The sequence below is a fragment of the Elephantulus edwardii genome, unplaced genomic scaffold, assembly GCF_000299155.1.
Source record: "Elephantulus edwardii isolate Elephantulus edwardi_28Jun2011 unplaced genomic scaffold, EleEdw1.0 scaffold00001, whole genome shotgun sequence".
Lineage (NCBI taxonomy): Eukaryota > Metazoa > Chordata > Mammalia > Macroscelidea > Macroscelididae > Elephantulus > Elephantulus edwardii.
The window spans coordinates 48,245,801-48,272,336 of NW_006399751.1; the positions used below are offsets into that span (position 1 = coordinate 48,245,801).

The following is a 26,536-nucleotide window of genomic DNA, read 5'->3' on the forward strand; positions in this document are numbered from 1 at the left end:
ACATATATCTACTTGGATGTCATTTATGGTCTCTTTAGGGTATATTCCCAGTAGTGGAATTGCTGGGTCAAATGGTATCTCTATTTGTAACTTTTTGAGAAAGCGCCACAATGCTTTCCACAGTGGTTGCACCATTTTACACTCCCACCAACAGTGAATAAGGGTTCCAGTCTCTCCACAACCTCGCCAGCATTTGTTGCTTTAAGCTAATGTTTTACACTCAGGTCTCCTATATGGATTACTTCTCAAAATCAAGAAAACAAAAATCCTCCTCACTGGGCCGAAAGACAACATTATGATAGAGAAAAGATTGAAATTGTTTATGCTTTCTTCGCATTTGGATCCACAATTAACACTCTTGGTACCAGCAGTCAGGAGATCAGGAGACATACTGCACTAGGCAAGTCTGCTGTCAAGGACCTTACCGCATTGCTAAGTAGCAATGTTAGTTTGAAGATTAAGGTGGTTTTGTCAATCCCTTGCTGTGCATCTGAGAACTGAATAAGGATGAGGTAAGAAGAACTGATATGCTTGAGTTGTGGTATTGGAAAAGAGCACTGAATATCCCATAGTCTGCCAAAAGCCTCAATAGATATGTCTTGGAAAAAGTGCAGCCAGAGTGCTCCTTGGAGAACAAGATGACAAAGCTGCATCTCATATACTTTGGGCCTGTTGCTAGGAAAAACTATTCCTTGGAGAAGAACCTCATGCTTGGAAAGATGAAGAGTCAATGAAAAAGAGGAAGACCCTCAGCCAGATGAATTGACACAGTGACGGCAGCAAAGGGCTTATGGGTGTGAGAGATGACACGGAGAGTATAGACTAGGACAAGGTGCAGATCTGTTTCTCACAGGGTTGCTATTAGTTGTACTTGACTCGATGGCATCTAATAACAATAACAACTCCTTTTCTTTTCACCATTTCTCTGCTCCTGTTAGAGCAGCTGGGAGAAATTGATTTTCTCTCTCAACTGGAAAACTCTTCTTCTTTAGCCAAGAACGAGCACATGAGATCTAAATCTTATTTCACAATATTTGAAACAATAGCTCTGGCAGCTCAGTAACATTATTAATCTTGGATTTCCCCCCAGAGTCATACCAGCATTTGAGTTTCCTTAATCCTCTTCCAAATTAGCTAAATTGGGTTTAGGTGGATGAAGCATTTACCCAAACATCCTCATGTTCAAATAACTCTTGCTGCCTCGTAATGAGGACCTTGGCAAAAAGAGCCAGATTCAGCAGAAAGAACTGGCACAAGAGGCTGAATTCCAGGATTTAGGAAATAAAACAGCAAAACATTCCCATGGCTCCCAGTCTTCTGCAGATCACAACTCAAAGCTTAAAGGTTGAGATAATAGCGCATCTGAGTTTTACAGCTATCTTCAACCTTCCACAAGGTCCCAGGAAGGAAATGACACTTGTAGCACACCATTCAAGCACAGCCACCTGGATGCCAGGGCTGATGCCTGGATACATTCAGAGGCTGTCTTCTCACACAACTCTGTCTATCAGACACCATGTTAGTGTGCAAAGAATAGTTCTTCTTACTATTTTTTTATTTTATACTGGTTTACATACAAAGCTCATAAAATGTGTACATAAGTCTTTAGCATCCCTTAAGTGACATCCTTCTCCTACCCAGGAAATATAAAAGTGAGACTTCTCCCCTTCCCCACTCCCCAGCTTGAGCTAACTTTGGGAAGAACAATAATGAATATAGCTAAAAATCAAACCCAAACCCAAACTCATTGCCATGGGGTCAATTCTAACTCCTGGTGAACCCATGTGTTATAGAGTGGAACTGCTTCATGGATTTTCTTGGCTGTGATCTTTACTGAACAGATTGCCAGACCTTTCTTCTGCAGTGCCACTATTTGTACTATTTCTCTAAAAGAAAGTAAAACACAAGAAAGAAGCAAACACAGCTGCCCACAGTGTTCCCTGGGGTGATACCCAGGTTCCAGGAAATAGAAGACTGTAGGCATTACAATCAATCAACAAAAAGTATAATTCACAAATTTATGAATTTCTAGTATCTCAGAGTTCTCTCTTTCCCCAGTCTGACTTCACTCACCATCATCACTAAATTTGGAAGAGAAAAATGATAGCCTTTAGGTCTAAAAATATGTTTGTGTAGAAAAGTAACTTCTATAACATGACAAGTGACCTTTTTTAGCTCTTGTGTCTGAACATCCTTTAGGAAGACAATACAACCTTCAAAAGGAGTAGTTAGTTGACCTCACCAGGTTACTATCCTGGCTTCCCGCCACAGTAAGTGTACTCTGGAATCTAAATATCTAAATCCTCGGTCCACAGAATTTTCACAGCTTCCTTGTATGTCCTCAGCCTAATATTCTAAGAGCCAACTGAAATCACTCTTGGAAACGCTGTTCTCTCACCCATGAGCATCAGAGCCTTGGGGACAAGGACCTGGCCCTCTGTAGGATGCAGGGAGGTAAACTCAGAATACAAACCAGAGGATTCACTGTTTCACACATCCATCTTTCTCACCTCTTTTCTTAGAAGCAAAAGAGCCATTTAATGTCACACAATAGCTAAGCCAATGCCATCTGTGTGGAATTTGCCTTTTAATATAAACAAAATCAAAACACTCTAAACACCCATCCTCCGGAACATTTTCTAAAACATATCCGAGTATTTGTTGTTAGAGAGGCAGTGTGGTCAAGCAAAGGAAGTTACACAGACCAGATGGTATTCTTCCACTTTCTACTATGGCTTTCACTAGGCATACATTTGACTTGTAAAAGTTATTCTATGCTTTTTCAGTCTCTATTTATTTACTAATTTGTTGTTGTTAAGTTGGGTGGGACTCAAGGTAATCTTGAGGACCACAGAATAAGCACTGCATGGTCAACTGTTCTTTTGCTTTAGTCATTTGTTGTCACTGTATTTTTTTTTTTTCATTTTATGTATTTTATTGAGAAAATGTGGACAATTAAAAAATTTTAAATCGATAAAGAGTGCAAACCCAAAATAACATAAATAGATTATCACGAATATCCTGGAAACCATTAAAGCAGTTTATGTGGTTTTTAAAATTTTATTTATTATTTATTTATTTATTTATTTTTCATTTCAATGAACATCTACAGAGATTTTGGAATTCCATTCATTCATTGTTGCACCCTTCTCCCTGCCCCCCCCTCCCCGTCTGCTCCTCTCTTTGAAAAGCAAAAGAAAAACTCCCTCATTGGTGCACAATCGCCCCCGCACATCCCCCAACTCCACCCCCACCCCCAAATATAATCCACTCTGCAACCCTCATTCCATACTCTTATGATAAACATAATGCCCTAAAATATAATACTTTTAAACTATTCTCTCCCCCATAGACTTCAATGCAGTAAACATAACTCATCCAGTTTTCCTCAGTCTTACCCCCACCCCGATGTCATCCTCATTCTACAACAGTGGCACCATATAGCATTTGTCCCTTTGTGACTGAGATACCTCACTCAGCATTATGCCACTGTATTTTTAGTGCCTTATAACCTGTGAAGTTCTTCCCAGCACTATATTGGGCAATCACAAGGTTTCCATGGGTTCATTTCTCTGGAGTAGATTGTGATGCCTTTCTTCTTAGTCTTAGATTTGAAACCACTGGAACCTGTCCATCACGGGTGACCATGCTGATGTTTGAAATACCAAAAGCTTAGCTTCCAGCATCCCAGCTTTGGCAAGGTATTTTTCAGTTTCTGCCATGTCATGACAGACATCAATAATAATATTTGATAGCACATCCAGGTAAGTGGAGGAAGCCTCCAGCAGCACTCTGGAGGACCTCTGTATTTTATCCACTCCAGTACATACCAGAGACTTCAGCACATCACTAACAACTTGTTTCCTACATCTCCTTTAAAATAAAAAGAATATGAAACGAATTTGAAAACACATTAAAAATATCATCTTACTCTGGGAGGAGAATGCCTATTTTTCTTTTGTGAAGCAGTTGGTAGGTTCCTGGTCGTTCTTCTTGTTGTTACTTGCCATTGTGTTACCTACGATTCATAGCGAGAGGTACAATACCTCTGAACCATGCCCTATCCTGAGCAAATCTCCTTGTCTTTGACAGACTTAATCCCATTTCTCCAGTCACTCAATCAATCCATCTCATCTAGGGTCTTCCCCTCCTGCATTGTCTCTCCAACTGAAGGACTGGTCCTTCTTGCCACGTGCCCAAAGTATATGAGACAGAGCTTCAAAATCCTTGCCTCTAGAAAGCAGCTTGGTTCTTAGGAGAGGCGGCAACAAGAAGTGTGATTTTTCTTCACAGTGACATTTACCTTGATTCTCCTGCTAGATTTCTCCCCCTCCCCCCTTGGATGTTCTGTCTGGAGGTCTCAGCATTAAGAGAACAGATCAGGCTGTTATTTATCCTCGAACCTTAACCAGAGGCTCAAAGCAATCATTTTAGGCTGACCAGAATCTCAGCTCAAACTTTGGTTGTTCCTGCTCTTATTGTAGCTGTATTCTGCAAACTTTCTTAAACACTCTATTATGTAATTTTTAACAAAAAAAGTCCAGAAAGAATTTAAAACATTTCAGTTTCAGTAGAATATGGCAATTTGTTTCAAGTTTGTAATGAAATTGTTTCCTCTTTCTCCTCTATTGCACTGTTTTATGTTTGCCTTTAAGAAAGAGGCTTAGGGGAGACAAAAAGGCTCTTCTTCATGACAGTACATGCAATAAATATAATCCAAGTGGTTATTTCATTGGAAGGTTGATTGCAAAAATTCTATAACTTGTGTCTGATGTGCTTCTTGTTTTTTTTTTCCATTTGAAAGTGTAATATTAAAGCTTAAAGAGTTGCTGAGCACCCAAATTAAAGTCTCAAAGAAAGAAGTCTGTGACTCAGGCACAAAATGCTGGAGTTTTCACCAGGGTACAGCCCTTCTCTGGACTCAATCATGCTGAGATATGAGGGGACTCATACACTCTACTAATCTTGTTGCCTTCCAGGAGGTACTAATAAGACAGCAGGGCACTAATCAGAAACATTTGAACTGTAGCATTATGCACAGAAGATTTAGGCTGCCTTACTGAGCGTGAGATCTTCTTCAAAAGGCCAAACCCTTTCACACTTGGTGCATGACTTTTTTTTAATCTTTCTTTCTTTTATCAGGACTCTATGGTAACACCATTGATTTCAATGAAGTGTAGTGCAGATGACTGTATTAAGTTACTAAGTAAGAAATGTCAATGAAGAAATTAGAATTTTCTTCTTGATCACTCATAACTCCCTCTGAAAGATGGATAAAGATTTAGTGGCTGAGATAAGCACACCTAGAACAATTCAGGTGTTAGAATTTTAGCTATAATATATATTACAAATGGGTTTTAATTTTTTATTTTTTTAAAAAACCAGAACACTCTTTACTGTTCCAGTTTTAAGTGTGGAATTCACGAAGAATCTTTTTATCTACTATTTATATAAGATTGATCAATAGATAAGCTAATTTTTTTGATATAAAAGAGAGTTAAAGTGATACAGAGGGCTCAATGCTTTCACCTTTTTAAAAGCTCTAAGATTTTTAAAGGATTTTTTTTTTAACTGTAAGACTCCAGGGGAGGGCTGGGCAGGGAGAGAAGTGCAGCAATGAATGAATGGAAATCCAAAATCTCTGTAAATGCTCATTAAAATTATAGGGAAAAAATGTAAGTTATAGTTAGTAGAAACTAGAGCCTGAAAAGCTTGCTAGGAGTCATCTAAGGTGGAATTGTTGGTCTCTTCTTACCCATAACAAAAAAGACAGGACAAAAGCAAAAGATGTACAGAAACAATGAGTCCAAAGGTCTTAAGGACCATGTGAACTCCAACTTCCATGACTTTGAGACCAGAACTAGATGGGGCCTGGTTACTCCTTCAGCCCACTCTAAAAGACATCATGTAGAAAAAACCTGGATAGAACAGGGGGAAATGACTGGCATAATGCTTGCGATTCTATGTCCTTACTCACCCTTCGAACTTGTAATAAAACTCATTCCTATGACTTAACTTAAAATCAAATAATAGGCAGGCTTATAAAATGGCCAATGACACTAAGGAGCACTCCTCCTCAGAGTAACCAACCATATTAGGTCATAAAAGTAGTATTTGACCAATGATACAACACTGAGTACAGGGAAAAGATAGAAGGATTAGAATAGAAGCCAAAACTAAAGAAAGCAAGTGAGAAAAAAAGAGATTACATTCTGGGTAATGTTATAATGCAAAATATGCATGAATGGCTGTATTAAAATCAGCATATTTTGTAAATTTTCACTCAAATAGCAATTAAAAATAAGACTTAAATAAATAAATAAATGTTAAAAAAAAAAACCCAAAACAAAAACAAACCCCAAAAGGGTAAGACTCCGGCAAACATCATTTGCAGTTTTGAGAAACCAAGGTTCAAAACCTTTTAAACTGCATGCAACTCTCCTATCCTGTATACCTTGGGACCTGAGGCTAGGACATTTTCCTAAATGTGGTCAAATCTTTAAAGGTTATTTGATGACTGGTAGATACAGTCCCCAAAGAGAAATCTGAGAAAGCTATAGCAATTCACTGAGTCCTGGTGGCACAATGATTAGGAATTTCACTGCTAACTCAAAGGCAGGTCATGTGAATCCAACAGCTGCTGAGGGAGAAAGATGGCCAGTCTCCTTCTGTGTGATTTACTGCCTTTGAAAACCTGCTGGAGAGTCAGCTATGAGTCACTTTTGGTTCCATGGCAATGAGAGAGAGAGCACGCTATTTTACAAACACTTGAATAATTACTACATGGGAAAAGAAGTTACCATCTCTCCCCCTTGTTTGGCTATTAAGGAGCAGAGACTTTTATCAAGTTTTCCAACCATGAAATTACTCAGCTTCAAAATTCCTGTCACACACAGAAGTCTTTGGCATTACATATGAAATGCTGTGGGTATGTACTTACCCATTTTCTTCCAAGATTAAGTACATGGCTTCTATTAGCTTTCCAGAGGAGCTTATGATGCAAAAAGTCTTGCCAGAAATGCTCGAAATCAGTCTGAAAACCATTTTCCAGGAGAAGATAACCAACCACTATAAGACCAGTATTTGTCTTGTCCTAGAAGTCTGGTTGGCAAGCAAAGATCTTTAAGTAGTGTGCATTGTGCATCCAATCCTCTGATAACTCAGCAATTAGTTACATGTTCTACTTTATTTTCATATAAGTGGATTAAGCAAGGTATCTTAACTCCCCATTTAGAAAGAGAAACAATGTGATATCTTTTTTTCTAGTATGTTCTCACAGTGTTCCATGGAAACTACTACAAGAAATGTGGTCCCATTAATGCACTGTATAAGAGGATGCAGTACTGAGTAAAGAATAAACAGCCCACAAGAGAATGGAAGTGCCCTGGCCCCCAAATGGCAATCTACATTGAAAGTTAGCAGGCAGAGTAGAAATGTGAAGAGGTGATCTGGGCCATTCTGGGCAAGGATAAATATAGCTAGGAAGGACAAATGGAACGAACACTTTGTAATTTGATGCTGAGAGATTTGGAGTGGACATTTGGATGTTATCCCCCAACTGTCCCTCCACACATTCAGACTTAGTGAAATGAGTTATCATGGAAATTGTCCTTTGGAGGCTATGTCAGTGAAGAGCAGAAACAAGCCTAGAGCTCTTTGCACTTATCTGATTTCTCCACAAAAGCAGAATTTGACATTTAAAGTGGGTGTGTGCCTATTGGAAGAGTCTGGTCATTGTGCCTTGGCATAAAAACTTCTTTGAAATTAGAATAGTATGTAAATTCATCCCCCAGGAGCTTTGTAGATCACTTGCATTTGTTTCTTGGGCCTGTTTGAATTTGTTCTTTTAAGTAGGCTGCTTAGGGAAAATACCTGGCACCAATTTAATGAAAAGGGATATCATTAATTTCTTCCTTTAAAAAGGAAGGGTCCCTTTGGGAACACTGAGTCTTCATGTATATTAGGTCACACTAACCTCGTCTTGTGTCTAGGTACATAGGCTGTTCTAATTACTCACTGTTAAGCAGCCAAACAGATACTTTTAGATGATGGAGAAAGAAAATGGGGACGCAAGACAGTGGGAGCTTTAAATATTCCTTATACAATTTAGGTGGATTAATGAAACATAACTCTCTCCCATTACACAAATTGCCAGACATGGAAAATACCAGCAAATTGCCCTCATTCTTCTTAAATGTAGTAAAGGTTCAAGGTGATAAACCCTAGACTCCTGTGGTGACATCAGGGGAAAAGCAAAAGCAGTTTAGAGAGATCTTAGCACACTCCAAAAGACTTGGGAATGCGAAGGAGGGAGATGCTGTTAAATTGGCAATTAGGTACTTTCAAAAGTGCTTGTCATTTGAAGAGTGAAGAATAGCTGTAGTAGCAGCTAAACCCTTCTTGGGTGCTTACCATATGCCAGTTCTAGTCTACATGCCTTCAGCCAATAATCTGGAGTCTGGCTTTGAAAGATAAATCCTGACATGCATAAAGTACCCTCAAAGTTTCCAGAGCACAAAAAACAATGTATATACAAACTTTGTAAGTAAACCAGTATTTTTAAAAAAAAGTTTCCAGAGAATCTTTCTCTCAATTGTACTCTTTCTCTCTCTTACACAGTCACTCACTTATTCTCACATTCTTTGGAACTTTGGAACTGGCCACGGAACAGCGAAGTTCAGTGTTAAAAAAGGCTTAACTGCCACAGTGTACAGGTAGTGGGAGAAATGTGAGTCTAGAGGAGAGAGATGGTGAGCTCTGTTCCAAAGGCAGAGATGAAATAGCTTGAGCTGTTAAATACCAGAAAGTCACCATAAATTATTATTCATTGGGGGGGGGGAATTGTGAATTTGAGTAATATCAATAACTTATTTTGACTTTCTCTTATTCCAGCTAAACCCCACCCACTGCCATGGAGTCAGTTCCAACTCACATTGACCCTGTAGAACACATTTGAACTGTCCTGTCTAGATAGGGTTTCCAAGACTTTAAATCTTTAAGGAAGTAGATTTCCATATTGTTCTCGTAGAGTAGGTAGGGGTTTCAAATAACCTGCCTTTTAGTTAGTAGCCCAACTCTTAACCACTGCACCCGAGGCTCCCCCTGTGATAACTTCAACTATATTCATATTTCACAGTTTAATGAAAATGAGTCTGTTCCTTTATTTTTCCTACTTCCTTAAATCACAGACAATTTTAATTCAAATCCAACAGCAGTCCCAACTAAACAAAACTACTCCCAGGCATGGCTGCAGTCTCTTCATTTGATGTCTTCCCTTTGAGTCTAATCAGAAGAAAGTTCTTGAAATCCTAAACTCTGCCCAAATAAACAAATGGCCGACTATGCAAATAACGTGGGCATAATGCTGTCGACTTCACAGCTTAAAACTAAACACAGAACTAACTGTGTAATCCCTTGAAGCTTCTTTTTGCCCCTGATCCTTTTTACAACAAAGTGGAAAACATATTTCAGAAGGTAAAATGGTTGTCCAAAGAACAAGCAAGGATAGTCCGGTCATGAGGGCAGGTCTAGAGCTGTTATGTCCACTTCTCTTTCCAACCCGGCTCTACGCTGAAAAGTTGGAAATGTGTCCTCTCTGTTACTAAATGCCAGTGGCAACTCACTTAACCTTCTTGGATTCACTTTCCTCGAATGTCCAATGAGAAGGTGGAACAAAAGGATCTCAAAGGCTTCTATAATCCTATATCTGGATATAGGTTTTATATATCTAGATTATAAATCAGGTTATATGAACTAGACAGAGAATTTACTCAAATAAAAAGGGGATATTCCATGAATAATAAACCTAACTCCACGCAGCAATAGACTTCTTTTGTGCATGTTTACCATAGGCAAAGTACTGTGATAAGCACATACCAGTGGGAGCTCTGGTGGCCTAGTGGCAAGAAGCTGCACTGAAATCCCAGAGGTATGTGGTTCAAACCCACCAGATGCTCTGCTGGAGAACGAGGGGCAATCTCCTCCTGTACCTGTCAGATCTAATTTGACACACATACACACACACACACACACACATATGTACACACACAGCATATTCCATGCATTTTCTACAACATAAGTACTTTAATTATTTTTTAAATTATTTTTCTTATGTTTTAATTATTCTTCTTTCACAGTTGAGAAATGAAAGGCACAGACCATTTAGTAACCTGACCAGAGCCACGAAACAGAGCAGAGCTGGGATCCTAATGAAAATCTTTTTGACTTCAAAGCCTGCTAGGCTAAACTAACAGGGGATGTTCATCATCCATTGGGCATCTTGTTGGTCAGATTCCCAGACTAAAAGCAACCCAGATGACTATTGATGAATTTATAAAGTGTGGTCTATTCCTATAATATTATACATCAATGAAAATGGACAAATGAATCTTAAAAATATGTTATTGAGGAAGAGAAAGAAAACGGAAAAGAGGAGGAATAAGGAACTAGAAACCAAAGCATACATGCGGTATAATTCCGGTTATACACACTTCAAAACCAAGACAACTCAATGATAATGTTTAAGAGTTTCTACTTAGGTAATTAAGGCATACAGTTCAAATCCACAAGCTGCTCCACAGGAGAAATGCAGATAATCTTCTCTTGTGTGATTTACTGCTTCCAAAAACCTCCTGGAAGGTCATCTATGTATGAGTCAGTTCTGACTTATGGTACATAGCAACACTACCACCTCTGAGGTGGTTAAGGAGTTGTGATAGTCCATTCTGATGTAGTATTTGGCTTCTATAAAGAGTACAGATTTGGAGGTCCTATGGGACAGTGCTACTGATGATGGCATGCACTCAGATATAGTTTATGTTTAGGACAATAGGAAAAGTTACCTATGTAAGGTTATTTAACCTGACTGCTCATAGTTTGTTGTTGTTATTGTTAGGCAAGGTGCCACTGTGTCAGCTATGTCTCTTAGTGACCTTGTGAACAATCGTTCTGAACTCTGTCCTATTCTGTGCCATCCTCACGACCTCTGACACACTTGTACCCATTGTTGCAGTCACTATGTCAATAATCTCTTTAGGGTTTTCTAAAAAGAGAGTCTTCCTCTCTTTTATTGACCCTCTACCTTTTGAAGCATAATGTCCCTTTCCAAGCAAGATTGTGTCATCTATGTAACACAAGTTGTTGATGAGTCTTCCTCTGATCCTGATCCCACAGGATGACAGTAAATGTTGTCTATATAAGGTTCTGTCTTTATAAGGTTCTTTAATCTGACTGCTGAAAACTGCCTATGTTCTTTAAACTGACGGCTCAGATATAGTTTTCCAAATTTGGGACCATAGTAAAAGTTGCACCTGTAAGGTCCTTTAACCTAATTGATTAACTAGCTGTGGGACTGTTATTCCAAATATTAAGGATTTGCAATCAAATCTTGGATCAACAATCAACACCCTTGATACCAGCAGTCAAGAAATCAGGAGACATATTGTATTGGACAAGTCTGCTGTAAGGGCCCTCTCCAAAATACAGAAGAGCAATGATGTCAGTCTGAAAACTAAGGTGCACCTGATTCAAGCCATGATATTCTCAATCACTTGCTACATATTAGAGAGAGCAGGACAATGAATAAGTATGATAGAAAAAAGAATTTTTATGCCTTTGAATTGTGGTGTTGAAGAATAGTATTAAACAGCCCATGGACTGCAAAAAGAACAAATAGCTGTGTCTTGGAGAAAAGGCAGCCAGAGGACTTGTTGGAGGAAAGGATGGTGAAACTTCTTTCATAATTTGGACATGTAGCAAGGTGAAGCTATTCTGTGGAAAAGGACATTATGCGTGGAAAGTTGGAGGGTCAAAAATGAGAGGAAGACCCCTAATAAGATGGACGGTGACTTCAGCAATGGGCACGAATGTGTCAGAAATGATGAAGATGGCAAAGGGTAGGGTTCAGATCAGCAGCTCACTGGGTGGCTATGAGTAATACTCAATTTACAACACCTAACAATTCCCTGGCATACAAAAAAACTCTGAGAAATCTCCTGGAGTGTGCACAATCAGCAGAGAAACCAGCTGACTACCTACCTTGAATATGAAACACAGGCTGTGTTTAAATTACTCACTGTTCAGCAGACAATCATGGACAACACTATCAGATCCTTGAGAACCCCTCTCACATTCCTCACATTCCTTTCCTATTACTACTCCTTTGGGCCACCTTGTTAAAAGGCCTGGCTTTGTCATTGTAGAGAAACCCAGTTGATTTTTGCGTTGATCTTGTATCCTGCTGCTTTGCTAAATTGGTCAACTATGTCACTAGTAGTTTTCTTGCTGAGTTTTAGGAGAATTGATGCCTTTGAGCTGTGGTGCTGGAGAAGAGTATTGAGTATACCATGGACTGCCAAGAAAACAAACAGATTCATCCTGGAGATGGTTAAATCAGGGTGTTCCTTGGAGACAAGGATTCTGGGGCTTTGTCTGACATACTTTGGACATGTTGTAAGGAGGGACCGGTCCTTGGAGAGGGACATCATGTTTGGGAGAGTGGAAAGACGGCATAGGAGGTGAAGATCCTCTTATGAGGTGGATTGATTCAGTGACTGGGGTAATGGGGATGGGTGTGTCAGAGGCAGTGTGATTGGCACAGGATAGAGCAGGGTTTAGGGCTGTTGTGAATAGGGTCCCTATGAGTTGCAAGTGACTTGACGGCACACAACAACAACAACTATACTATCATATTATCTGCATAAAGAAACAATTTTACCCCCTCTTTGCCAATTTGGAAACCTCTTATTTCCTTCTCTTGCCTTATTGCTATTGGTAAGATTTCTAATAAAATATTGAATAGGAGAGGTGATAGTGGGCATCCTTGACTTCCTGTTCTCAAGGGGAATGTCTTAACCTCTCTCCATTAAGAACAATGTCGTCTCTGGGTTTGCGTTGAGGAAATGTCTTCTATTCCTATTTTATGGAGTGTTTTAATCAGGAAAGGGTGTTGGATTTTGCAAAGGCCTTCTTTGAATTAATTGATAGGATCATGTGGTTCTTGTTCTTTGTTAATGTGATGAATTACACTGATGGTTTTTCTTATGTTGAACCATGCTTGCATACCTGTTATGAATCCCACTTGGTCATGGTGAATTATTTTTTTAATGTATTGTTGAATTCTATTGCCCAGTATTTTATTCAGGATTTTGGCATCTATGTTTATGAGAGATATTGGCCTATAGTTTCCTATTTTGATGGTGTCTTTACTTGGCCTTGATATTAAGGATATGTGTGCTTCATAGAATGAGTCTGACAAAATTCCATCTTTTTCTATTTTCTGAAATAGTTTATGTAGAATTGATAAGAGTTCTTGTCTGAATGATAAAATTCACTTGTAAAATCATCTGGTTCGAGCAGTCTTTGCGTATGGGAAGATGGCGGCGTGCCGGTGGCGGGCTTGAGAGGTTTTGGTCGCTATGGCATTGACTTCGGGGCCCGCAAGGCGGGTTCTGGCGGGCCCCGGGCGGCTCGCCCTTGGGGGCTGTGAGGTCCAGAGACGTGGGGCTTACCAGTGGGGTGTGCGCTCCACGCGGAAGCCTGAACCGCCTCCCCTGGACAGAGTGTATGAGATCCCTGGACTAGAGCCCATCACCTACGAGGGGAAGATGCACTTCGTCCCCGGGTTGGCGCGACTGGTCTTCTCGCCCTGGGACCACATGGCTGGTTTCATCCGAGGTTCCACCGCTCTCCCCCGATTCACGAGCAGCCGTTGTACAAGGACCAAGCCTGCTACATTTTCCACCAGCGTTGCCGCCTCCTCGAGGGTATGAAGCAGGCCCTCTGGCTTACCAAGACCAAGCTAATAGAAGGCCTCCCAGAGAAAGTGCTTAGCCTTGTTGATGATCCAGACAATCACATAGAGAACCAGGATGAGCGCATTTTGAACGCGATTTCTCATGCCAGGCTCTGGCACTCCACTGAAGACATCCTCAAGAGAGAGACCTACTGCCCAATCATTGTGGAAAGTCTGATGCAGCTGTGTAGGTCTCAGATTCTCAAGCATCCTGCTTGACCCAGCGGATCTGTGCCAAAAACTACTCGTTTTCTACGAGCTGGAATCGAGAGTCTATTCTCCTTCAGGTCCGTGGGTCTAGTGGAACGCGAGTGAGTGCCAAGGATCCTCTGCCTGCTGTTGCTGCTAGAGAAAAAGTAGAAGCTACTAAGAATCATGTTCTTGAGACCTTCTATCCCATATCTCCCACTATTGATCTTCAAGAATGCAATGTTTATCACATGAAAAATAACACAGGATTCCGGGAAGATCATCCTTACCCATATCCCCATACTCTGTACTTCCTGGAGACAGCAAATTTACGACCACACCGCTTTTGTCCAGAGCAGCTGCGGGCCAAGATGGTCCTTTTTGCTTTTGGCAGTGCCCTGGCTCAGGCCCGGTGCCTCTATGGGGATGATCCCAAGGTTTTGGAGCAGCCAGTGACTGTGCAGAGTGTGGGCACTGATGGCCGCGTTTTTCAGTTCCTGGTGTTCCAGCTGAACACCACCGACCTGGCCTCGGATGCAGGTGTCAAGAATCTGGTCTGGGTGGACTCAGACCAGCTCCTCTATGAGCATTTTTGGTGTCGCCCAGTGATCAAGAAGAAAGTGATGGTGGAACCTGTAGGGCCAGCTGGTTACCAGCCAGAAACATTCAAGAAGTTCCTCGCTCTGTATTTGCATGGTGCTGTGTGAGCTGAAGATTATTCAGAGCCCTCTTGCCCTTCTCCCACTGAAGATCCTGCATCTTGAGTAGTCCCTGGGCTCTGCCCAGAGCCTGTGTAGCCTGTGGTTCCTGTGTAGCCTGGTGGTCTCCCTAAGAAGAAAGGGCCTCCACATGCTCTGAAGCCTGTAGTTAATATGAAGATGTTGTTGAAAGAGGGACTCACATTTGTGTCTATGCCTGTGGTGTTTATCACACTAGCCAATTAAATGCAGTCTCTGGAACCTGAAAAAAAAAAATCATCTGGTCCAGGGCTTTTTTTGGCTGGAAGTTGTTTTATTACCTTTTCAATTTCTTCTTTTGTAATAGGTCTGTTCAGATGTTCAATTTTGGTTGGTGTCAGGTTAGGTAGGTTGTGAATTTCTAAGTATTTATCTATTTCCTTTAGGTTTTCATATATGTTTAAGTATAGTTTTTCATAATACTCCAATGTTAGCCTTTTCATTTTAGTTGGTTCTGTTGTGATGTTGCCCATTTAATATTTTATTTGGATTATTTGTGTCTTTTCCTTCTTTTCTTTTGTTAGTTTTGCTAGTGGAGCTAAGAAAAACAATACCCTTCACAATAGCTAATCACAAGATTAAATACTTGGGAGTAAATCTAACTAGAAACACAAAGGATCTATTCAAAGAAAATGATAAAACATTACTACCAGAAACAAAAAAGAGACCCAGAGAAATGGAAGAATACACCTTGCTCATGGACAGGAAGACTCAACATTGTGAAAATGACAATTTTACCAAAGGCAATCTGCACATTCAATGCAATCTCAATACAAATACCAATTCTATTCTTCAACCAGATGGAAAAAACAATCTCCAATTTAATTTGGAATGTAAAGTGGCCCCAAATAAGCAAAACACTCTTTAAAAAGAGAAACAGGTAGGAGGCATCTCACTCCCTGATTTAAAATCCTACTACATTGACATGGTGGTCAAGATAGCATGGTAGTAGTACAATAACAGACACATAGATAATTGGAATAGAATTGAGAACCCAGAAATCAGTCCATATTCCTATGGTCAACTGATTTTTGACAAGGAGACAAAATTAGTTAAGTGGGGAAAAGACAGACTTTTAAACAAATGGTGTTGGCAAAATTGGAAAACCATTTACAGAAAACTCAAACAAGATCCCCACCTCACAACATACACAAAAACCAACCCAAAGTGGATCAAGGACCTAGGACTAAAACCAAGAACTATAAACTTCATTAGAGAAAAGCTTGGAAGAACCCTAGAAGCACTAATCCACAACATGAACAGTCTTCCAAGCATCCTGGAAAACCTACAACCAGGAGAGGATAAATAGATTAATGGGACCTTCTAAGAATCAAATCTCCATGCACATCCAAAAACTTCCCCAACAAGGTAAGAAGGGAAGCCACAGACTGGGAAACAATATTTGGTAATGGCATGTCTGATAAGGAACTTATATATATATAGAATTTATAGAATACTTGAGCATCACGGAAGATAAAGGTAAACAGCCTAATTGCAAAATGAGCACAGGATATGAACAGACACTTCACCAAAGAAGACATTCAGATGGTGGACAAACACATGAAGAAATGTTCAAAATCCCTAGCTCTAAGATAAATGCAAATCAAAACAATTATGAGATATCATCTCACTCCAGGAGAAATAGCACACAACAAATGCTGGCGAAGTTGTGGAGAAACTGGAACGCTTATTCATTGTTGGTGGGAGTGTAAATTGGTACCACCACTATGGAAGACAGTATGGCATTTTCTCAAAAAGTTGGAAATAGAAATATCACTAGACCAAGCAATTCCACTACTGGGAATATACCCTAAAGAAATCAGAACTGCCACCCAAGCAGATATATGCACACCCATGTTTATTGCTACTTTGTTCACAATAGCAAAGAGTTGCAAACAACCCAAGTGCCCGTCAACAAATTAATTAATAGAGAAGCTGTGGTATATTCATAAAATGGAATATAATGTAGCACTTAAAAACAAAGAACTATGAAATATTATACAGAATGAGTTACCCTGGAGGACATTATGCTGAGTAAAAGATCTAGTCACAAAAAGACAAATACTACATAATGCCACTGTTATAAAATAGGACTGTCATGGAGCTTGGGGGAAAAATGAAGAAAAGAGGAGACACATAATGTAAACAGCATTGAAATAGATGAGGGATAGTAGAGTCTAAAAGAAATATATGATTAGGTATTACTGGCATGACAAGAGTCCAGAATAAGAGCTGCACAGTAAAGTGGACTGGAAGTGGGGGACTGTATAACAATGAAATAATTTTTTTCAAAAAAAAAAGGCAAATGGTGGGGGGGAAGAGAGGAGGGAGGAAAATGTGCAACAATGAATGAATAGAAAAAAAAGATAATAAACATAAAAAAAATGCCTGGCTTGATTATGAGATGGCAGAAAACAGTTTTAAGACATCTATGTTGCTGCTTTCTCTGACATCAGTGGCATCTGGATAAAGCACATTTAAAATATTCAATCCTTGTCTGTACTCAGTTGGCTCACAGTGGCAGGCAGCCAAACCCAGTCTTTTATACTATTATGTTCTATATGGTTGTGATAAGTCAAGTTGATTTGATGGCAAGGGTATGGTTTTATTTACTTAAGTACTTATCTCTAAAGAGAGAAACCCAAACCCAATACCATCTGGTGGTTCAAAAGCACTGTGGCCCACCATTGGATTTCCATGACTATATCTGGTGGTCTAGTGGCAAGAAGCTGCACTGCAATCCCGAAGGCACGTGGTTCAAGGCCACCAGCTGCTCTGTGGGAGAAAGCTGGGCAATCTCCTCCCATGTGATTAACTGCTTCTCAAAACCCACTAAAGGGTCATCTGTGGGTTGGTTCCAACTCCATGGTACACAACAACCAATAGCCACATTTTTCTGGAGAAGACTGTCCATCTTACTCCCAAGGAGTGTCTAAGGCCTTCAAACTTCCCACCTTCTGGTTGCTAACCAGTCGTGCAATGCAGTTTGATATGTAATGCACTCAGCCACCTGGTCTCCTCAGAAAAAAAGGAGTCAAAATCAGGAGAGGCATGTTGGGGTCCTGTCAACTTCTGTTCTCTGACCCCAGTGGTAGTTACTTAGGAGGTGCTTGCTTTATAATAATTCCTTACGTTGTATCTATATTGTAAACACTTCTTCCTATAATTAATTTCCATTTTTTTCACTTTATTTTTTAAAATTTTATTAATTTTAACGAACATTTACAGAGATTTTGGATTTCCATTCATTCATTTTTGCACTTCAGATTTTTCTTTTTTAAAAAAATATTAAAAACAAGAACTCTCTCCCACTTTCCAAAGCATGATAATCTCATCCCTCGTATATGGGATTTTGCCCAGTGTGTAAAAAGAACAGGCAGGGTCTGATATGTCTCCATGCCCTCTTTGCCTGTGCAAATTCTACACAGCTTTCAGGTCTTTGCTTTGATGTAAGCCTTCTGCCCACTCAAGTCCCAGGATTACTACCATTCCCTTCATAGGTCTTACATTGTTGCTGTTAAGTGCCATTGAGTTGAATTTGACTCATAGCAACTCTATAAACTTGAACCCTCTTGCCCTGTCCTGTGCCATCCTCATTACCTCCAACTAGAGCCCACTGCTGAAGTCACTGTGTCAATTCATCTCATAGTGGGTATTTCTCTCCTCTGCTGACTCTCCACCTTGCGCACACCATATCAGCACCCCGGTCAAAGGAGATTTGACTACATGTTTACTTTTCTATTTTTGCCTTGGAATGTAGTTTACTGAGGGCAAACCTAGATCCTGTTCCCTGTGTATCTCTAATATCTAGCATAGTACTTGCCATTTAGTAGGTGCTCAATAAACACTTTTAAAATAAATACATGGATGAGTAAGCAAGGTCGATTTTATTTTCCCCCAGTTCTCTTTGAGTGTAAACAAGTTTTTTCTTTGATGCCAAATACTGAGTTTGAATATGGATGAATAATGAATAAGAAAAAGAAGAATTGATGCCTTTAAACTGTGGTTGGCAAATAACTGAGCCAGAAGAATGAACAAATGCCTGGAAGGAAGTGCTGACTAGAGCGCTCCTTGGAGGCAAAGATAGTGAAACTCCATCTTACTTACTTTGGGCATATTTTCAGGAGGAAACAGTCCTTAGAGAGAGACAATATGCCAGGAAAAGTAGCGAGTCAGTGAAAGAGAGGAAGAGCCTCCATGAGCTGCATTGACATGGTGGCTGCCGTTAGGGGCTTGAGCATGACAGAGATCATGAGAATAGTGCAGGACAGGGCAGGCTTCACATCTGTTCTTTTTAGGGTCCCTTTGTCGACATGATAACACCTAACAACAACAAAATACTGAGTTTATAAGGTGCACATAAGCCCAGAATGTTCCATAAAAGTTCTACTAATTTGTGATTTGGGTAAATGTGTACAAAACATGTTAGGTTTTTCATTTAATTACTTACATGTGTTTTGTTTTATCACACTAACTAAAATACAGATATAATCATATTTTCCCCACTTCTGGATAATTCTCGTTTCCCTTAAGTTCCATTTATTCTTATAAATTCTGAGGAAAGCAAGCAGATCAAATAAAATGAAAATAGAAAAAAACTCTTTGTATTATTTTATGTAGTCATCTAATAACATTTGGTTTTTTCTTATTTGATTTGGGTATATAGATGTCTAACCTCTCTCTCAGACTTCATATTGATCATATAAAATTTAGGGAACATATTCATGACACAGACTCATATGTCTAACTTTTGGCCAATCAAATGCCTGCTCTGCTCAGGTGGTTTTTATATTATTAGGTGCAATAAAGTTGTCTCTAACTTGCATTGATCCTATGTAAAACCAAACTCTGCCCAATTCCATGCCATCATCACAATCTCTGCAATGCTTAAACCTATCTGATGCAGTCACTGTCATTTGATGCAGTCAACCCATCTCCTTGAGGGTATTCCTTTCCTTCACTCACCTATTATTCTAAGAATGATATTCTTCTTTAAGGACAGGCTCCTTCTTATAACATCCCAAAGGATGTGATATAAACTCAAAATCTTTGTTTCTAAAGGGAACTCTGAGGGAGCTCTGGTGGCCTAGTGGAAAGAGGCTGCACTGCAATCCCAGAGGTGTGCGGTTTAAATCCACCAGATGCTCTTCTGAAGAAGGAGGGGCAATCTCCTCCTGTACCAGTCAGATCTGACTTGACAGTACACACACATACACACACACACACACACACATAAAATAAATAAAATAAAATAAAATAAAAAGAGTACTCTGGCTTCTTTTTTCCAAGACAGATGTGCTTGTTCTTTTGGCAAGGCCATAGGAAGTTCAATATTCTTTGACAATATCACAACTCAAAGGCATCAATTCTTGTTAAGACTTGCTTATTCATTGCCTAAATTTCACAATGCCTATGAAACAGTTGAAAATTCCATGGTCCATGTCAGATATATCTTAGTCTTTAAAGTGACAGCCTTGCTCTAGCATATTAAAGAAATCTTTGACAGCAGATTTATCCAGCAAACTACGGTTATTTTTTTTAAATTTTATTTCTTGACTGCAGCTTTTATGAATGTTGGTTGTGAGTCCAAATAAAATTAAATGCTTGACAACTTCAATGCTGTTTCCATCTATCATGATGTTGTGTATTTGTCCAGTTCAGTCTTTGATATTCTTCAAGCAAATATTTCGAGACTTACTCACTTTCAGCAAGTAACATTGTGTCATCTGAGCAATACAGGTTGTTGATAACTCTTTCTCCAATTCTGATGCTATATTCTTTTACATATAGTCCAGTTTCTCAAATTATTTGCTCACCATGCATAATAGATAAAGTGAAAAGATACAACACTTATGTATACCTTTTCTGATTTAAAATCATATAGATTTCTCTTATTTTGTTAAAACTTTTACACTATTGTATATGTACAGATTTTGCATGAGCACAATTAAGTGTTCTGGAATTCCAGTTCTTCTCTGTTTTTCATAATTATGGTCTACACAGTGGCATGCCTTTGCATAGTTAATAAAACACAAGGTGCCACTGTTGTAGAATGAGGCTGACATCAGAGTGGGGGTAAGACTGAGAAAAACTGGATAAATTATGTTTACTGCATTGAAGCCAATGAGGGAGAGAATAGTTTAAAAGTAATATATTTTAGGGCATTATGATTATCATAAGAGTCTGGAATGAGGGTTGCAGAGTGGAATATACTCGGGGTGGGGGGAGTGCGGAGGGATTGTATACCAATGAAGGAGTTTTTCTTTTGCTTTTCAAGGAGAAAAGCAAACTGGAGGTGGGGGTGGGGTGGGTGGGGAGAAAAGTGCAACAATAAATGAATGGAATTCCAAAATCTCTGTAGATGTTCATTGGAATAAAAACAAAAACACAAGTTGACATATTTCTGGTATTCTCTGCTTCTAGACAAGATCTATCTGATATTCCTTGCTCCATGGTCTCTTCTGAATCTAGCTTGAATTTATGGCAGTTCTTGATTGATGCACGGCTCACATAATTTTTAACAAACCTTTAGCAAGATTTTACTTGTGTGTAATATTAATGCTATTGTTTGATAATTTTTACATTCTGTTGGATCTCCTTTTCTGGAATGGGTGCAAATATGGATCTCTTCCAGTTAGCCTGGTAGCTTATTCTTTATATTTCTTAGAGGGATAAGTACATACCGGGCTTCATCTGTTTGTTGAAATACCTTGGTTGGCATTTCATTAATTCCTGGAGCCTTATTATCCTGCCTCCCCCACAATGCTTTTCATGCAGTATTGGAACCCTGGTGATACAGAGCATAATGTACTGGGCTGCTACTAAAAGCATGTTGTTTTCTGTATACCACAGACTCAGAACCGACCCATAGCTGACCCTCCAGTGGGTTTTGAGAGGCAGTTAATTGCATGGGAGGAGATTACGCATCCTTCTCCCGTGGAGCAGCTGGTGGCCATAAAAAGGGTGCCTTTGGCATTGCAGTGCATCTTCTTGCCACTAGGCCACTAAAACCATGGGCATTTCTTATTCTCCGCTTAGTCCATCAGGAAAGAATAGAGTAGTCTCCTCTTGTGTAGATTTACAACCTGCTGGAGAGCTGCCATAGAATGGAAGTGGTCACTGGATGGCGTGGGACTGAACAGTGTTTCATTCCGTTGTATGTAAGATCATAATGAGTTATGATAGCTCCTGATAAAAGTGTGCAGGGAGCTGGAGTAAGAAAATCAAAAGGGATGAACTCACTCAGCATTTCTTAAGCTGAAGGAGCTGAAGAACAGGTTTAAGCCTTGAATTGCAATATTTAAGGATACTGATGGCAGAATGACCCAGGAAGCATCGAATGAAGACGGAAGGAGTACACTGAGTCACTATACCAAAAAGTGGCTGAAACAGAAGAAATTCATCAAACAACATATGATCAAGATACAATGGTGGTGAAGGAGGAAGTTCAAGCTGTTCTGAAGAAACTGGCAAAAAGTTGATGGAATTCCAACTGACATATTTTAGCAAACAGACACAGCCTTGAACATATTCACCAAGAAATCTGGAGGACAACCACCTGGCCGATTGACTGCAGAGATCTATATTTATTCCCCTCAAAAAAAAAGTTGACCCACTAGAGTGTGGAAATTATAAAACAATATCACTAATATCACACACAAGCAAGATCCTGCTGAAGATTATCCAAAATCGACTGGAACAGTACATTGACAGAGAACTGCCAGATATGCAAGCTGTGTTTAGAAAAAGCTGTGGCACTATAGACATCATAGCCAAAGTCAGATGGATCTTGGTCCAAAGCAGTGAGCACTAGAAGAATATCTATCTGTGTTTCCTTGACTATACAAAGGGAATTGACTGTGTGGATTACAACAAATTGTGGCTAACATTAAAAAGAATGGGAATCACAAAACACTTCATTGTGCTCATGTGAAACCTATTCTTGGACCAAGAAGCAGTCTTCAGAACAGAGCAGTGCATGGTTCAGGATCAGGAAAGGGGTGAAACAAGGATGATCCTCTCTACATACCTTTTCAATCTATATGCAGAACAGATGATTTGGGAGGCTGGACTTTATGAGGAAGAATGTGACTTCAGGATTAGAGGAGGATTCAGACTCATCAACAATCTGCATTATGCAGATGACACAACCTTGCTTGTTGAAACTGAGGAGGACCTGAAGTGCTTGCTGCAGAAGGTCAAGGACTGTAGTCTCTAACATAGATTAAAGCTCATCATCAAGAAAATAGATTCTCACCACTGGTCCAAATGACAGCTTTATAATAGACAGAGAAGAGACTGAGATTGTTAACTTCATCTTGCTTGGTTCTTCAAATCAACACTCTTGGCATCAGCAGTCAGGAAATCAAAGGGTGAATTGTTGATCTTTGCTATTGTTGCTGTGGTGATATGATATCTCATAGTTGTTTTTATTTGCATCTCTCTGATAGGTAGGGATTTTGAACATTTCTTCATATAGTTGTATAACATCTGAATGTCTTCTTTGGTGAAGTATCTATTCATATCCTGGGCCCATTTTACATTTTCAATGGAGCAGCAAACAATATATGCTGTCAAGGTTATGGAGAGATTGGAACCCTTATTCACTGCTGGTAGGAGTGTAAAATAAAAATAGAAATACCATTTGATCCAGCAATTCCACTATGGGGAATATACCCTAAAAAACCCAGATCATCCATCCAAACAGATATATGCACACACATGTTTATTGATGCGTTATTTAGCAAAGGATTTAAACAACCCAAGTGCCCATCAACAAATAAATGGATACAAAAACTATGGTATTCATATGATAGAATACTATGCAGCACTGAAAAGTAATGAACTCATAAAACATTATACAACATGGGTGATTCTGGAAGACATTATCCTGCATGAAAAATCTCAGTCACAAAAGGACAAACACTGCATAGCACCACTCTTATAAAGCAGGTCTAACATGGGGGCTTAGGAGGAGAATAGAATAAAAGTGAATAGATAATGAATATTCCAAAGCAACAGATGAAGGAAAGAGCTGTTTAAAAGGAAAATATGATTAGGCATTATATGTATGACAAGAGCCCAGAATAAGAGCTACATTGCAAAGAGCCAGGGGTGTGTGGCATGGAGGTAATTGTGCAACAATGAGTCAATATTAAAAAAAAAAGTGAACTAGGAGAAGGAGAAGGGAGGGAGAGGGGGGAAAATGTGCAACAATGAATGAATGAAAATCCAATTTTTCTGTAAACTTTTGTTAAAATCACAATTAAAAGAATAATATTTTTATAAAATATGACTTGTATTGGGGAAATTTGTTGTCAGGGACTTCTCTTGAGTACTGAAGAGCAATAATGTCAGCCTAGAGACTAAGGTCCACCTGATACAAGCCATGATCTTTGCAATACTTGCTATGCAGCAGAGAGCTAGACAATAACTAAGCATGACAGGAGAAGGATTGATGCCTTTGATTTGTGGACTGCCAGGAAACGTGTCCTGGAGAGGGTGAAATCAAGCTGCTCCCTGGAGGCAAGGATTTTGAAGCTCTGCTCACATATTTTGGGCACATAGCCAGGATGGACCAATCTTTGGAGGAAGACATCATGCCTAAAAGGCTGGAGAGACAGTGCAGAACAGGAAGACCCAGGATGAGATGGACTGACTCAGTGACTGGAGAAATAGAGTTAGGTCTGTTGGAGATGATGAGATTGGCTCAGAATAGAGCAGGGTTCAGAATTAATGTACATACAGTTGCTATGAGTTGCAGGTGACTCAATGGCACATAACAACTGCAACAACATTCCTATTTAATGAATACATTTTTCCCCCCAAGGAATATTTCATAGGTCCTTTATAACAGCAGACCTGAATCCTGTCTGATCTGTGTCTTCCTTATCATCTCAGATACATTTGAGCCTATTGTTGCTGTCACCTTGTCAATCCATCTCATTGGGGCTCTTCCTCTCTTTTTCTGATCCTCTACTTTCACAAGCGAGATATCCATTTCCAAGGAATAGCCTTTCTTAGCAACATGCCCAAAGTATTAAAGATGTACTTCTTATAGTCTTGCTAAATTCTTTTGCAAAATCCAGGACGGAAACACAGCCATGATATACCTATTGTTGTTGTTGTTATGTGCCGTCAAGTCACTTGAGACTCATAGCGACCCCATGTACAACAGCCCTAAACTCTGCTCTATGACACCTGTGCCAATCGCACTGTCTCTGACACACCCATCCCGATTATCCCAGTCACTGAATCAATCCACCTCGTAGAGGGCCTTCCCCTCCTGCGCCGTCTCTCTACCCTCCCAAGCATGATGTCCCTCTTCAAGGACCCAGTCCCTCCTTACAACATGTCTTAGAGAGTTCAATATAGTTATCTGAGCTGATTTTAGAGCAATCTTCCAAGTGGGAGGATATCCAGTGGGCAGACAGGGAGAGGCAGAAGAGTTTTTTTTTACTATAGAAGTCCCCTTTAAAGACAGTATTTTTAGAAGCTGAGATACTTTATAGTCTTTAAAATAAAGTTTGGAACATTCTCCTCCTCCTGTACAGCAAAGTTATAATCAAATGTAGCTTTTTCCTTGTCAACTTCCTGAGAATTTAATGAGACCACTTGAGACAAATGAGAAAGCCAGCATGCCACTGAATCTGCTTGGGAAAAGAACAGCTGCAAACGCCAAATATTAAAAATGCATTCATCTCTTAGTGTCTTATTTTACTTCATTGATCTGTAGTGGAAAAATAGTAGTGCTCAACAAATGTTTGTTGATTGAATGAATAGAAAATCACACATTGGGGTAGAATAGGAAAACAGTGGATAGATAATGAACACTGTATTGTAATAGATGAGGGGAAGAACTGTCTGAAAGGAATGTATGATTAGGCATTATATGTATGCTGACAATCTGGAACAAGAGGTGCAGTGCAAAGTGGACTCGGGGAGGGGGAAGGGATGAGGAAGGAGGAAATGTGAAGCAATGAATGAATGAAAATCCAACTTTTCTTTGATTAAACTTACATTTAACTTTGATTAAAGTGACAATAGAAAAATAAAACCCCATGTATTAAAGTTCACCTTTTCTGATTCAATATAAAACCATGAAAACAAGGTATCCCAGGCAGTGATTCTCAAAGTAGTCCTCAGATCAGTAGCATCACATCCTAGAGGAATTCAGATTCCTACCTAAACTTCCAAAATGCTGAAATTTGGGGGAGACTCCAGCAGTCTCTGCATTAATAAGTGTTTGATTGGCTATAAGAGAGATGCCAATCAAAACCACAATGAGGTACAATCTCACAGCCAGTAGCAGTGGCAAAGTTCAAAAGGACAGCAAGTAATAAATGTTGGAGAGAATGTTGTGAGATAGGAATGTTTATACATTGTTGGTGGGATTGTACAATGATACAATCGCTTTGGAACACAGTTTGGTACTTCTTCAAAAGGCTGAATATATAAATTCCATATGACATGCAGCTATCCTACTGTTTGGAATATACCCTGAGAGAATGAGAACAGAGGCACAAATGGAGACTTGTATACCAATGTTCATAGCAGCATTATTCGCCAATATAAGAACATGGAAACAGCCCAGATGTCCAAGCACAATCAAATGGATTGAGAAATTATGGTACATTCACCAATGGAATACTGTGCAGCAGTCAGGAACAATGATTTTGTATGTTATCACCTAACTTGGGAGGGACTGGAGGGCATTATGCTGAGTGAACGAACTCAATCCCAAACTGTATAAAACTATTATTGTAGTATGAGTATGAGGATTCAAGGGGTGGGGGAGGGTGAAATCAGAGGGGTTAGG

At 39.5% G+C, this 26,536-nt stretch overlaps 1 protein-coding gene and 1 pseudogene across 1 annotated transcript in view; one reads left to right on the forward strand and one right to left on the reverse strand.

Annotated features, from left to right (window-relative positions):
- The window catches only part of MYO3B (myosin IIIB), a 642,969-nt gene that overhangs the window by 114,888 nt on the left and 501,545 nt on the right, over positions 1-26,536 (reverse strand). The gene's annotated exons all lie outside the window — the stretch shown is intronic.
- On the forward strand, positions 13,416-14,688 carry LOC102856496 (annotated as a pseudogene).